This window comes from Falco punctatus (assembly GCF_963210335.1).
Source record: "Falco punctatus genome assembly, chromosome: 11".
NCBI lineage: Eukaryota > Metazoa > Chordata > Aves > Falconiformes > Falconidae > Falco > Falco punctatus.
Genome location: NC_137591.1, coordinates 33,526,228 through 33,539,858, shown reverse-complemented (window position 1 = coordinate 33,539,858; position 13,631 = coordinate 33,526,228).

The following is a 13,631-nucleotide window of genomic DNA, read 5'->3' as shown; positions in this document are numbered from 1 at the left end:
CCAAAAACCTACTTCTTAATACTGTTTATATAAACCCCCTGACTGTACCATTGAAAGATAAGCAAACGGAATTAGCGATAACCACCTAGCTGTTAGGGGGAACATAAAAATGTTACTGTGAAACTGAGTAAAATCAAGGTTACTGCCAACTCAATAAAAGTTCAGAGAAAGCCTGATAAAGCTCAGTACTAAGGTTTTGCAAGCTCAGTACAAAGTTTGTGACTCGTTACTACCATTGTCAATACCTTATTGCAGTGTTATGTTTCCTACTTGCCTAGAAAATCACTATGAATACGCAGTGCAATGTAAATACCTATATCTGTCTGAAGCTTTCAGAGATACTAATAAAAACCAAATAAATTATTTACTGTAACAGGATTTTCAGGATACTCTGGTCTACCCTATTAACCCCAAAGGACACATTAAAAGCTTAACACAATTTCAGATAATCCAATGGTACTAGTATGATGGTCTAGTTTCCATTTAGAAGGACATTGGCTTGCCTTTGTTTTCATTTCCAGAGTGCTTCATTAAGTTTACAAATGTTCATTAAGTTTTATTAAATGCATTAAGCTGAGAGTAAGGAGCTGCACTTTGCACACTGGATGAAATGGACTCCACAGAAAAAGTCTACTACCAAGAGCAATCAAGAGTGATCTATGAATGCTTTGGCTAATTTGCGGCTTGAGGGAGGGTGAGTTTTACTTGCTGTTTATTTAAGGGAATGAATTAACATTTTTCCAAATGGATCATACAAATAAAATAAATCACCATTTTTATTAGCTTTTTTTTTTTTTTTTTTTTAAACGTATTTCCCTCTAGAAAATGTATAGTGTCCCTGTTAGCAGGCAGACTGATCTGACTCATTTAGGAAATATTGGTGTTTTGCCAACTCAGGGATTTTAATGTAAGCCTGCTGATGATATCTAATTTATGTTTTAAAGTCCAGGTCTTGGAAAGCTGTCATTAAATGAGTCTTCACTATGCACACACACAAGTTTCTAGTCCTCAAACTTGTCTAAAAATAATTGGGAATATAAGAAGAATACAGTGGGCCATAGCCTTCCAGATGGCATGTCCCATACCAGGCTCAAGCTAAAAGAAAATTCTGAAGTATTTCAAGCTGCCAAAGCTGTTAAAGTTTCTGATATATAATGTTTCCTGTTTCTGTAACAGACAAAATTCTTCTCAGTTCTTGCTCTAAAATCTGTGGCTGAAATGCCCTGGTATGAAAGATCAAACCCAATACACTAAACAAGTCCAAGTCCTCAAATTTACGATGCAGTCTCATGCTCTTTAAGCCTGATTCTGAGGTTCAAATGCTTGTTGTTTTTGTTATTATGCTAAGTATATGTAATTTATGCTAATATATCTCTCTGATTACTGTGTGGTTTTTTACTTGGAAGCTCACAACTAATCAAAAACCTATTTCTATCTAGGCTGAAAATTAATTATTATATTCAAAAAATTTTACACGCTAGAATGTTCTTGCCTCCTTGAGAAGAAGATACTGGTTTTGGAGAAGAGTAAACTCTTCATTCAACATAAAAACATATTCAGCATTTTTGTCTTAGTTCATATCTACTTTGTGCTAATTAGGACAGGAACTTCAATAGAATTAATTATTATAACAATGGAGCATCTAATCTGCACCACACAGAACAACTATTAAATTTGTTAGTGAAATACTACCATGTTAGTATTTTGAAAATAAACAGAGTGAGGAACAGAGTGTGATAAATGGACCTGTGACACCCAGGCCAGAGAAGAAGGGGGAGGAGGGCTCCGGGCAGCGTCCCCTGCAGCCCACGTGGATCACAGTGGGGCAGACAGCCACCCTGCAGCCCTGCAGGACCCCACACCAGAACGGGTTTACCCTGACGGACTGCAGCCCAGAGAACTCATGCTGAAGCAGGGGAAAAGAAGGAGGAGGAAAGACCTACAGAATGGAACTGTTATGGAATAACTGCAACGTCCCCAGTCCTCCTTCACCACTCCAGCAGGCAGGAGGTATAGCAACTGGCAATGAAAGAGTGAAGTTGAGCCTGAGAAGAAAGGAAGGATGGAGGGGGGTGGAAGTTCTTGGTTTGGTTTGGTTTTGTACTATCCAACTCTGATTTTAATTGGTAATAAATAATTAGTTTTCCACAAATAGTTTTAAAATCAGGAAATACACGATCTGACTTCAATACAGAGAACAAAGACCTGGGGTTGTCTGTGTTTACTAAATCAAGGTATAATTCACCAGCAGGTCACTTTGCCAGAAAACTTCATCTCAGTCACAGAATCAGAGTAATAGAATTATTTAGGTTGGAAAATACCCATTCCTTAAATCTTGCTGTCAAATCACATACAACCTACAGATAGCACAGGATGGCTACTATTTACTGTAATATATTACAGTTCAATGGGGACATGTGTGTCTGAGCAAAGTGAAGGGTGAATCACGTGAAATAACTCCATAGCCCATGCAGAACTCCCTGACAAGACATGCTTTTTATCTTCCAGACTGATAAAAGCTCAGAGAATCTAAAAGGTGGGACATGCCTGAACACTTTTCAACTAGTTGAACTGTGTGTGTGGTGAAGCAGTGGATTTTCATTGGTTTTAACTATTATGAGAATGGGTAGAGAAGTTTTACTTGGAATAGCTGTAGCCCGACAAGAGCTAAATAAAAATCTGGGAAGAGCTCAGCTGTTACCTCCCCTGACATCAGTGGTACTATGTTTTAACCACTTATGTGATACATACATTTGTGTACTGTGACTGTAAAGCCCATCTGTAATGTAAAACATATTTCCTTTTTAGTTTCTATGTTGTTATAAATAAAAATATCCATATGTTGAAAAGATCAATGCTACAACCAGTAATAAAGACATCTGTGGTCTTTCGCATTGTGCTTACAAAGATTATAAACATTTCTACAGCATGACAGACTGTTTGAACACAATGTGCCACAGCCTTACATAGTGTACCTCCATCTAACATTTGAGAATTACATAATTTGCAAATTATAACTGATAGAAGATATATGGTTCTCATACTTAAAATACCTGTATCTATCATTTCTGTGTCTTATATCTTACATATTGCACCTTACTTCTTATTAAGATATATATCTCCAGGTAGCTGGCACTTGAGCTAAATGGAAGGTGTTAAATTAGTACTTTTCAATCATCATCATCCATGTCAACTTTTTCTCAGCCATTCATTTTTAGACGAACACATTTTCAACTCATAAAACCCTGCAGTGATCTTAATAAGAGGACTATGAATACTGAGGATTGAGCCAGGGAACTGAAAGTTTCAGAATGACAGAATGGTTGGGGTTGGAAGGGACCTCTGGAGATCATCTAGCCCAACCCCTGCTAAAGCAGGTTTTCCTAGAGTAGGTTGCACAGAATCATGTCCAGGTGGGGTTTGAATGTCTCCAGAGAAGGAGGCTGCCCCTCCCTGGGCAGCCTGTGCCAGGGCTCTGTCACCCCTGAGGCAAAGTTCTTCCTAATATTCAGATGGAACCTTCTGTGTTTCAGTTTGTGCCCCTTGGCCCTTGTCCTGCCTCTGGGCACTGCTGAAAAAATCCTGGCCCCATCACCTTGACATTTGCTCTTAAGATATTTGTATACGTTGATAAGATCCCCTGTCAGTTTTCCCTTCTCCAGTTTAAGCAGTCCCAGCTCTCTCAGCCTTTCCTCCTAAGGGAGATGTTCCAGTCCCCTAATCACCTTTGTAGCCCTCTGGGTTCTATCACGTTCTAAATTATCCTCAGATCTGAAGGTTTGTAAAAGAGTAAGAATGTGTATTAGGTTCACCTCTAATTGTGAATGCTCTTGCATTTAAAGCCTCCTGCAAAACCAGTCCCTTTGGGAGACCCATACACCATCCCTTTCAGACTTTCACAGGGAGTAAATTCAAATTCAAGGTGAGTCTCTCTCACTTTCCACTTCCTCTATGAATCACTAAGCACCATTTGAGCCTGCAAGACTTGCTTGAAAGGATCTGCATTAATTACTACTCACCAGCCTTAAATATGGTGACAGCTCCTATTAGCAGCACTGTTTATTTTGTGACCACCTTTTCAGCTCTGCTGTCAAATGGAGATTTTTTCAAGTTCCCAAGAAAAGAACCTTTCTCTGTGACCAGCTGGTGAGAACAATTCTCCTGTCCCTCCCCTTTCCAGTTCTGCATTTGCCATCCTTATTTCCTTGCTAATGACATTCTATCCTTATAGATAGGGGCCAGCCTGGAGTTACACATACAGTTTTAGGCTGCTCAAAGGAGAAGAGCTATATACTGCTTCTCAGCTAGTATAAACCCAATTCTGCTGAAATCAGAACTCCTCAATGACACATAAGACAGAAGCTAAACTCCGCTATGCCTTGCAGATCAATAGCAGATTTTATCTATAATTATTGTTTGATATATTCAGTACTTGTTAGAACAGAAACATTTTAACTGTCTTTTTAAAATACCTGTAAGTTTTAAGCCTTACTTAATGGAAAGAGCTTGATTCTCCATTGCTGTCATCTTTTGCTTTACATCTTCCCAGGATTAATTTACTTTTTCTCAGTATCTTGTCTGATCTGTAGGTATCTCCATGCCTAAAATAGAGTATCTGCCTTCTATAGGCTGTCCAGGCAGCTGGGAGAGGCAACAACACTGGCAATTAGGCAATGTATTTTTAGCAAATCTAAACAAGGCTTGGGTAAAAACAGATTGCTACGTGTATGTCACAGTAAAACAACATCCCCACATGGGAAACACATATTAATTTAATTTCAGTAGGTAAAAACTGAAGTCTAAACAGAAGCTCAGGGAATGGCCTCTATTTCTGCTTAATATCTGAATCAAAAGTTACTCATTCAATACCATCAGATTTATAACAGGTTACTACCAACCACAGGTATAAGAGAGCTTATAGCAGTCTACAAATCATCTGCCCCTACTGCAAGGGACATTGTTGAAACATCTCACCAGTTCGTCGCCTGCAGGGGACACTGCACTTGACTTTCATGTCGGTGTTAAGCCATGACTTATATCATATATTGCTGCCTAAATCCTCTGTAACCTTTTGATAGGTATTGAGATCCAATTTTCAAGAAATTCTTAATTTTCTGTTACTGTGGTTTCACTCTCTACAGAGATATTTCTTGTTTTAAAGGTTTGTTTCAAACTTTCTCTACTAACCCACTCAATATGAAAATCCTTTATGATGGAGATACTATTCAGTAATTGCTTATTATTTTTTGAGTAAACTAAGTGTAGAAAAAGTGCCTGAAAAGCTATAAACCAAAAGGTTTTATTTCACCATCCTTTTCTCCAGATTCCTCATTAGAAAATCTTAATTCTCCCAATTTTCAAATATTAACATCAACACCCCCGCCATAATATTAACTGAGGAATTATAAATAACAATAGAGATACTACATAAGGTAGAACTTTATTTCTAGATTTCTGTGAGATATAGAAGTTTTTGTGTTAGAAATTTCTTAGCATTATTCTTCCCACAGGACCACTCTTGTAACTTAAAATATGGTTATGGATGACAGCAGTTTATAACACTTTCAAGTAGTCAAAAGTTCATCCATGAAGAAAGGGCCAGCTCTATTCATCGGGACACCTTCTGTTTCTAGCGCAGCTGCTTTTCCTGGTCTGAGATCTATCAAAGGTTTCATCCTAAATATAACATAGGGTAATTATTATCTGAGTTAAAAAACCCAGTCCCTGAAGGAGACACCTCTGAAAAAGAAGCAGCAAAGATTATTAGGGAATTAAAAGGTTTCAGAGATTAAACAGCAAAACTTGCAAACATAATTTTTAATTTTGTATGTGTTTTCACTTACATGATACAAAATGATTCACAAAATGAGAGAATTCTTAGGGTATAAAGCATATGCTTTTGGCCAGCTCCAGAAGAGGAAAACATGAGTGAGAAGGAGTGGGGAGGGAAGGAAGGAAGGAACAGAGGAACGAGGGAGGGAGAGAGGGAGGGAAGGAGGAAAGGGGAAGATAAAAGTCAGAGAAAACTCTTTTAAAGTCAAACAGGGAAATACCAATTCTTTATTCTTATGCTTATTTGCATGGGTACAGTGACAATTCAAAACAACACAATATTTTTTTACCTTTAGAAACCTTAAGCTTCTGTCCTAATAACACTGCACAATTCAGGTAAACCTGGTAGAACTTCCATTAACTCAAACTGCTTTGGTCATTATTTCTAGGTTACTAAATAATGATGCAGAGTGTCAGTTATAAGCCGGTCATAATGTCAGAAGCAATCTGGACAAAGAAGGGTACTTATATGAGACCAATTACCTTCTCATATCAGTACATCAAATTTATAATGTCAATTGTAACTAAAAAGAAAAGAAAACCCAATAGTTAAAATGTATTTCAACTACAAGTGAAACAAAGACTTCATAACATAAATAATCAAAATAAAATAAATAAGGTAATCATTGCTAGCTCTTTTTAGTAACCGGTACAGCTTGTTAGTCAATTGGACTTCCAAGTCCTGAAATTACTAAGCAGCTGGTGGCTGGCAACTAGCATTTTTTATCCTAATGGATATGAAAAGATTTTTTTCTATGTGTTATTATGGCTGTTAAAAGACTTTAAAAGGCTTCTCTTTCAGTGGGAAGAATTACAGGGTGAGGCTGCAGACAGCAAATCTTATTAAGCTGTTGCGCTGAGCAGGGAACAGCCTGGGCACAGACCTCTCTTGGCACTGAGATCTGGATCCCTGTAAACATATGATAGATGAAATCTTTGGTGGTAGTAGTTTAGCCGTTATTAACTTTTTGTTGAAAGTGGGGAGGAAGAGAGAAATATTGAGTTTACATATCTGTGTGGCTGCAGCCCGTTCACCTAAGTGACTTAAGTGATTCTTATATCAATGTTAATGTATTACACACACTCAATGACTGTATAAGCACAATAGTTTCAGTTGAGATTTTTCATAACAGCAATGCATATGGCACTAAACATAGTGTATTATCCTTGTCTATGATCTGGTCATCCTTACTTTAGTCTACACAAAAATAAAGTATATCTGCAGAATGAGTAAGAGAGTATTATATCAAAGTATTTATGCACTAATTTTTAATCATTATTTTATAAAGAGTTATATACTATATTTAGTCTTATTTTATATTATATTTATTTTTATTTTCCACATTTTTTCATTCCCTAGAAGGTACAAGGCAGGTTTATTGTTCTGTCTTCTGATTTGTTTGAGTTGGTACCATTGTCTTAAGATACTGCTTTAGTAAACAACTTGTGATGAGATAGATAGAACTGTATACTTGCTGTAATTTACAACGACCTGAGAGATTGGTGCTATAAATATATTGTTGTTACTCAAATCTGTTGAAGTGTAACAAGACTCTATTTTAATTCTTTGGGAAAATTTCTATTTTTCCATGTGTACTTCTTGTATGAAGGGAGAAAGAAATTTAAATATTTAATGTTTTCAGCATTAAATAGAAAATTATTGACGTGGGATGTAAGCATCTCTTTTCATTAGGAGACCACTAATGTCATCCATAAAGTACTTTCTGATCTGGATTTTGTGGAGACAATTATAAAATTATATAAAATCGGATGCCTTCAGAAATGAATAATTTTGAATATTTGGGTTTTCTAACCCTAAGTGGAACTCTAATTTAGATGGCTCAAAGGAAAGAAAACATTTATGCACAGAACTACAGAAATTAAATGGACTCTGTAAAAATCATAATCCTGAATGTTAAAGAGAATGTTGCAGAAAACAGGAGCTTGAGAAACTGCAGGTTGTTTGGTTTTTTGGTGGTGTGGTTTTGTGGGGTTTTTTTGTTTGTTTGTTTGTTTTTCAGTTGAGTCTTTGGTTGTTTTTTCTTTTTTGTTTGGGTTTTGTGGTTTTTTTTTTTCTGCTCATGATTTCAGGGAATTATAGCAAATACTTTGACACATTCTTCTATAGTAACGTTTCTTCATTGTTTGCATCAAAGTTTCTACACTTCATATTTTCAGTAATTCAGAATTATTTCCTTTGTCTTTGTCCTAAGAAAAATTTCAGCTAGCAGTATGAGCAGGAAAAAAACCCCAGTAAGTATCTTGTCATTCCTTGGCAGAAAAAAAAACAAAAAACAAACAAACCAAAAACCAAACAAAAAAACCCCAAAACCAAACAAACCACCAACATTCTGGAGGAGTAATGCACCAACATGAGATGGCCTTATCCTGCAATACTTTAGTTTAAATGTGTTTTTACAATGAGAACTGAGAATTTAATTTGGGTTTTACCACAACGCTGCATTATTAATTTCCAAACACGTCTTAGAGCTTTTCCATTTCCCTGGCTTCATTGTTAAATCTTGAATTAGACTGCATTAGCCTTTATTTCAGGTGCAGCATCTACCCCAGTCTTATGCAGCTGTTCTCTTCCTTAAGACAAGTGTCCTATTTCTCCTTCTCTCTTCTTCCTGATATTTTTTTTCTTTCTTGAATGTTTGAGATAAAATCATCTGTACTAATCCTTACTTGCACATCTGCAAACTAAGTTAACAAGGGACTGCAGGAAGATCCTATTCAACAGCTATGAGAATAACAGAGACAAACAGACCAGAAATATAATTTAGTGATGTTTTAAATTCTTTTTTCATTCCACTTTGGAGAAAATGTTAAAACTCAATTGGCTTTCAGAAAACCTTGATTTTGCATGTGTCTAGTTTTTGCTCAGAGAGGTTTGGTTTTCATTTCATCTTCTCTTCAACCAGTAGATTTACCAGTGGTAAAACTTTCAGTGAGAAAGGCTGTCAAAATAGACACAGCTCTGAGAGATATTTAGCTTTCAATGTAATGGAATTTTCTACTGAAAAACTTTCTGACCAACCTCAGTGAATGATAACAGCTGTGACAGATCTCTCTTACGTGGGCAGATTTAAGAGTGTGTATGTGTCATATGTATATTCACCTCAGTAACTCCTTGTTCTTGTAGTAACAAGATCTTTCTTATTCCCTCACCAGGCTCTACATCATCACCTGCAAGGAAAGCTAGGTGTCAATGCCAAACTCAAATCAATAAAGAGCTGAAGTACCTGTAATTGTGCCAGAGGTAATGTTTCAATTAATCTTTCTGAATTAATGCCTGCTTCATTTCCAGGAAGTCCAGAGGGATACGTAATGGACCCGTTTTGTGCTATTAAAATAGTATGAGAAAAATGTTGCTTCTCTAATTTGGATTACAGACCTGCAGGAGGAATTAAGTAGGAGGAACACCACCATGAACCAGTTTGATTTTGGGGAAAAGCAGAGAAAAAGTACAGCCCCATTTTATTCTCTTTTGCATCCAGATGGAAAAGCAAAGAAGAATATTATACTATTATACTATTACACTGTACTGCCGTGAGGAGTGCACAAATTTGTTGCTGATTCAACCTAAAAGTAATCACTGGCCCTGGTGACTAGTAGATTTGTGATATTGCAGGCAGACCTCATCAACTGAGCTCCTCTTGTGGTCTGGAATATTTGGAGTGACCATCTAGCATCAAAATCAATTGGAGAAAGTGAATGTTGCTTAAAACTGCTGGACACATGCAAAATCATGCCAGTGACTGCAAGAGCCTGGTCCCCATGAGCTCTGTAATCTCCTCAGGGAGAATGAGTGACTTGTGTTCCCTTCCCCAAACACAGGGCACAGGTGACTGCTGCCTTTCTTTCCTATGGCCTCTTTTATGAAAGTCAGGCTGTTATAATCTGGCGGTATGTAATGGCGATGAAGCTGTCTAACAGCACTGCTGATAATGCTGTTATTACTTGGTAATTTCTTCCATTGTGCATGCAGAAATGCAATGATTGTTTGCCTGATGCTTGATTGTGATTCTGTCAATATGGAGCTTTCAACTGCCAACAACCAAGAAGGTATCTGATTAACTCTTTTTTTCTGTACTGTTAAACACATTTGAGTCTCTCTGCTCTCCTGCTAGGCCAACTAGCAGGAGGTGTCCTCATTACTTCATTCGTTGTTTAGTAACAAAACAGCTGTAGGAGTTCAAACGAATGGCTGAGTGGCAGAAACACTGCTATGTTGTTCCAGCACAGCACCTTTTCTACCTTGTCATAGCAAAATATACATATATGCTGCCTGTAAGCAGCATACAAGATTGCCACTGCATGATGGCAGTCAAACTCAGTAATTCAGTACAACTCATGATAAAGTTGCCACAAAAGAAAGGCAAACAGATCTGAAATGTTAGAACTTCTCTGCAATATCTTATTCATTCATAATGAAAACTTTCCATTAATATTAGAAAACCATGCATTTCTTAAAACATTTACAGCTTCATTCTTTGAGGTTCTGTGTACTTCTGGAGAAGTCACAAAGAATTTAAGTGGTACAGGCATCCCTCAGAGTCTCTCAGCACCTCATTGCTGGGGGTGCAAAAACTTTACAAACTGTAAAATAATCCTTCCCTTCTCAGCTTTTTATATGTAAAAAAAAAAAAAAAAAAAATCCCAAAACAACAGGGAAATTATTTAAGATAATATGAAAAATACATGAGAAGGTTCCAGGATCTTACCATTTGAAGCTGTAAAAATACTTACATAAGCAACATATTCTTACTTAAAATTAGTTTCCATCAAAAAGCTGTATGGAAAAGATGCCAAAGTCCAGCATGCTAAGGACTGATGCTGGGTGCTTGCAGAATACACACAGAAATTTTGTAAGAGGATTATCTGTATGAAGCATTTCCATGGACACTAAGACTTTTATTAAGGACCAAATCTATAAGAGGGTTTCCTTTCAAGACCACGTATTTCTAGAGGAATGACCCTGAGCCATCATTTTTTCTACCTGACAATCTCGGAGTCTCTGTCAGGAGTAACTGTATTTCAAGTGGTGACATGCTTGTAGATTAGAGAGAGCCCTGTAGAAATAAGAGTTTATGAAAGCTTTTTTTGGTTGTGGTTTGGTTAGGTTTTTGTTGTTGTGTTGTTGTTTTAAGATCTGTGGAACTTTAGTGAATATTTTTCGAAGACTCAGTGCAATTACTAACAATTTCTGTTCAAGGCATTGACATTTATGAACACTGTAAATGAAGTGCTCTAATTCAGATTTATTGTAACAAGAATCTGAGCAGGTTTAGGAATAAGCTCAGATATTTGGTCATCAATAAATAATAGTCATTGAAATATGGGAAAAACCCACTCATTACTTATGGCCCAGACTGAGCATTAAGTGTACCTCTAGGATTGTCTTACATATTTTTCTTAATTTATCTTAACAAATCTTGGCAATATATATATATAAATAGGAAAAATATTTTGGGGATCAGTAGCATCACTACATCTAGAAGATAATTTCCTTTTGCTAGTCCCATTAATCAGGGCGGGACACAATCCTAAGCGTAAAAATTATATATAAGAAAATACAATGGAAGGCAGACATCAGCTTTATTATAGTGTGTTCAAAAATATACTTAGAACTTACCAGCATGTTAAATAGTCACTCAGCAGCTATCCCTCTGTGTCTCAGATTTTCTACCTCTTTTTGTATGCACAACTGACAGAAGTATCTAATGAATAATTCATTGAAAGCACCTGCAGTGCATGGAAGATTAGGAAATGAAATCAATCAATTGGCACCCAAAACTTCTATTACTAAGTTTCAACATCCAATGATGAGGGAGAAAATGGTCTTTGTCCCTCATTCAGTGATAACTGTTGTACAACCTCGGCTGGAATTCAGCTCAGTCCTAAAACAGCCTCACACCTAGAATTAGCATAAGTCCAGTAGCATTTCTTCAGTTATGATGTTGCCATTGATACCAGAAGCTGGCCATAAGCACTCATAGGAAACCTGGATGTGATATAGCTCCACTGTATCTTGCAACCCATAAGGCAACAGACACCTCCTCCAGTACAGCTTAAAAATTCTAACTCTCACAAAAATAAGAGTGTTATCACCATTCACTGAGGGAAGGCTAATAAATTTTAACAATAACCACAGCAAAAATAATGCCTGAAACCCCAAGTGAATGAACTTTCAACAGAGCTTGATGAAAACAAAGGAAACATTAAGCAGTGTAATTACAGTACAATGCAGTACTTAAAAATTTGGGTTACTTCAATCCTTCAAAACCCAAGAAGCTTCCAAGTTTTCTCCCCTTTATGGGAACAGAAACTCCCATCAGATCTCATCATACACATGCAAATTCATGATAAAACAAAAATATTGACAGTTAAGAACCAAGGATACAAAATCATATTGTAAGAAAGAAAGAAAGATCTGGTGGTTTGAAAGGTTTAAATTTGATTTAGACATTCAAGAACTCTAAATATACACCATTCCTCATACTACACTAAAGCAAAACCTTTGCAATGTGGCCTCCTTACCCACAAAAAATATTGAGACATAACTTTTTTGAGGGGTAAAGCTTATCCAAAATCAGCAAGAGAACATGCATTAACTCTTCCATTGAGTATGCAATTGCAAACAGGGCCTAGTGCTCTTCTAGTGAAATGCACCAAAGGATAAACAATTATTTTTTGGGTCCTTGTATCTTGTCTATAAAGATTTATCTCCTTGCTTGTATATTTTTATGCACTGTACAATATCATAATGACTAGCACGTGCAGACTCACAGAAAATGGGACTGGCTGGAACGCCATGTAGTCCATTTTCTCACAGCAAGGCAGCACTAACTATCCAAATGCAGTTGCTGGCAGATGGTGGTCTACTTTGCTCTCACAGAACTTCAGTAACTGAACCTCTACAACCCTCCCATGTAATTTATTCCAGCGCTTCACAACTCTTACATTAGCTAACAGAACGTGTTTTTAATATCAAATTGTAGTGAGAAAAGATTACGGTTTAAGCCATATGTTTCTACTTCCTTCACAATGGACAGGGAAAGTAGATAATTTTCTTTCCCTTTGAAGTTTGTTACAAAGACCGTTGTTTTCCTTCCAAAGCAGATATGCAGAAGAAAGTTACAGAGAATTAATGATCTCACAGTCCCTCTAAGGACTTTGAAATAACCTAGGTAGCTCTCACTAAATTAATTATTGAACTTTGTCTAATTAAAAATTGTTCATAAGAAATGCTTCCTAACAACACAAGGGAAGCTTGACATGCCTAGTGAAAAACTGCACTTCACCTTCACTGTTTGATTACCAAAGTGAAATTAGATGAAAATCGGCAAAGGCCTCACAAAAGCCGAAACAAAATTTCTCTGCAGATATAATACAGTACTTTTTTCTATTTTTTCATCCCAGTGATCCAAGACAAATTTCCTTTTCTAGTGGTTAAAAAGATGCTCTTTCTCACCACTGCTAGTCCTGTAAATTATTTGCACTCCTGCAGGCTAACAGCCCTGCTTTCTCAGCCCCGTTTCCTATTTCTCTCTTCTTAGCCCAGTTTGTTTAGAAATTCATGATTTTGCATGTTGTCAGCATCAGCTGTGCTCCTTAGCAGGGAAGGGTGGGGGGCAAAGTGGGAAAGGGGAGGCTAAATCTTTTATTTAGCTCAAGTTGTGGAAGAAGTGGTACGGCACATATCTCTGCATTTTTAACTATTGTAATTATGCTGAATTCTCTGAATTATGGGCAGTGTAACAGCTCAGCTCCCACCAAAAATTGGAATTCTCTCT